Source organism: Pararge aegeria, chromosome 1 (assembly GCF_905163445.1).
Source record: "Pararge aegeria chromosome 1, ilParAegt1.1, whole genome shotgun sequence".
Lineage (NCBI taxonomy): Eukaryota > Metazoa > Arthropoda > Insecta > Lepidoptera > Nymphalidae > Pararge > Pararge aegeria.
The window spans coordinates 16,305,929-16,308,794 of NC_053180.1; positions in this window are offsets into that span (position 1 = coordinate 16,305,929).

Sequence of the window (2,866 nt, forward strand, 5' to 3'; positions counted from 1 at the left end):
CTAAGGATTTTAAGAAGACGTCAACTCTGGTTCTTTTATTTAATGCCTTCATACGTTCTATTCTTGAACACTGTTCAGCATGCTGGAATCCGCAGTATAACGTGTACATTGATGCAATTGAAAGGATTTATAATAAATTTCTGCGTTATATTAAACGTCGTAATTTACTATGTGATCACAGTATATCTGCAACTGAAATTACTTTAGAAAAAAGACGCGATTTAAGAGATCAAATGTTGTTATATAAAATAATACATAATTTAGTTGACTCCCCACTTCTTCTAAGTAATATCGATTTTGCATGTCGTAGGTTAAATGCAAGGCGTAAACCTCCCTTTGCGTGGGCTAGATGGAAGACAAGGTATTCGGCAAATAACTTTTTATCTCGTGCGTGTAATGCTTTTAACAACAAATATTGTGAGACGGACATTTTTCATGTCAAAATTGGCACGTTTAGAAAATTTATTTTGACAAAATAAGTACTATAGCTTTAAAGTTTTTGTTTTTCATTTTTGTTTTACTTACATTATTATTATTTTTTCTTTTTTTTGTATAATAATTGCTTGCTAGGTACTTACTCCTAAGCAATTGTGGTTAATGTTATCGTGTTATATGTATAACCAAGTTGTGGAAACTTTATTGGTCTATGTGATACAAAAATACGGCATTACTTTTATGTATAATTATACTGTTTGTTTCCCTTGAAAAGCTAATAAATAAAAAATAAAATAAAAATTATATATTAACTTTTTTTCTATTTTCTCGGACGAGAATCCTGGTAGAAGCAGATTGTGGAGCTGATAAAAACTTTACACGTGGCTCATCATCACCATTTTAACCAATTGACGTTCACTGCTGGACAAAGGATTTTGTAGGGAGTTTCATAATCCACGGTCCTGGGCCGCTTGCCCCCAGCGGCTCCCAGCGAAACGCCTGATCTGTCATCTGCCCAATTCGTTGGTGGCCGAGCTACGCTGCGTTTACCGGTGCGTGGTCGCCATTCCAATACCTCAAGAACCCAATGTCCATCGGTACTCCGAGCTATGTGCCCTGCCCATTGCCGCTTCAGCTTTGCGACTTGCTGAGCTATGTCGGTAACTCTAGTTCTTTTACGGATCTCCTCATTTCTGTTTTGATCACGTAGAGATAGATCACTCCTAGCATAGCTCTCTCCATCCCCGCTGAGTGACTCTGAGCCTTCTTATACCCAAACTAAGCGACCACGTTTCAGATCCGTAAGTCATCACTGGCAACACGCAATATTCGAAAACTTTAGTCTTCAGGCACCGAGGGATTTTGGACGAGAACATGTCACGCAGTTTCCCGGACGCTGCCCATGCGAATAAGATTCGGTGGTTCACCTCTTTCTCGAAATAATGTTAATTTTCTATCAAAAAAACGATTTTCGCATACGTTAACTTTTTAACATGATTCACATCGAGTTATTTTAATCTGCGTGTTTGTACTCATTGTCGTTACATTGCTCTGCCTACTACTAGGAGTCTGAGAATTCTATATTGTAATATTAGTAAAGGATCACTTTCTATTATTGGCGACGAATTACTAACTCTGGAAAAACTACTTGTGTACAGAATCAACATCATCTTCATCAAACCATTACCGACCCAAACAGTCCATTTAAAACGTTATGGAAATCTTTGAGACATTTCATTGACATCGTTTTCATCATGATGTTTTCCTTCACCGTTAAAGTATATTTAATTTCTTAAATTGCACATAACTACGGACATTTAGTGGTACGTGCCGGGGATTGAACTCGATTTCCCGAAAAGGAAGCCGAAGCCTTGCCCACTAGGCTATCACCGCTTCTTTTGTGTACAGCACAGACACAATACTGCCTGTTTATCGATTTTTTACTTGATTGATTGATGTACTTGGTATAAACGTTGCTAGTTGCGTTCAGAACCTTCACAATCTTGTTTGTGTATGGCCACTCTACCACAAAACAGCGAGAGGCTATAAGCGGTGCAATCCTGGCGTAATTAGCATCCAATTAACTCAGGTGAAACGCGTTCTTATCCACGTTTCTGATACAGGTTGTGGAACGCTCTTTGGCATCTGCACGTATTTCCTTCAAGGAAAGTTTGAATTTTCAAATGAACCTCGCATTACCTAAACCCATCAGTGATTTCTATCAGGCATGGTAGATATCAAATGTAAGTCTATTTAATAAGTCTAAGTAAATGAAAAGCAATTTTAAGCAAGGTCATCAATTCTAGATAAAACTTATGACCCAAGTTTGACGCTCGCATTAAATCATTTTTTAAATAATACCTGCAATTAATGAATGTGTTTTATTTGTGTGTTCTTGTGTGTTGGTGTCTAGTCTAAGATGGTAGCGGGCTATCTTTTCAGGAGTATGTCGTATGTCAGTTATATAAAAACCAATAGTCTGTTTAGCTTGTTGGCATGTATGTAAATTTAATGCAGCTAAAACCCTTTGATTTGAAGACAAAGAAATCACTCGGACAGCACACGATATAATTCGAATGGATATGGCGGGCCTAGTGGAAGTCGATATTACACAATCTCAATCATCCGATTCGTAGGAGGTGATTACTCAGTGGGTAGCACTTCGACTACACTTTCGGTTTACCGAGTTCGAATACGAGCACGAATCTCTAACTTTTCTAAGTTACGTGCGTCGTACGGTGAAGGAAAACATCGTGAGCAAACCTGGATGCCTGAGAGTTCTATAATGTTCTCAAAGGCATGTGGAGTCCACCTATCCGCACTGGGCCAGCTTACTCAACACCTTCTTATTGTGGGAGGAGACCCGTGCCCTGTAGTGAGCCGGTAGAGAGGTTGATATAATAATGATGATGAAGAATTATCCGATTCATTA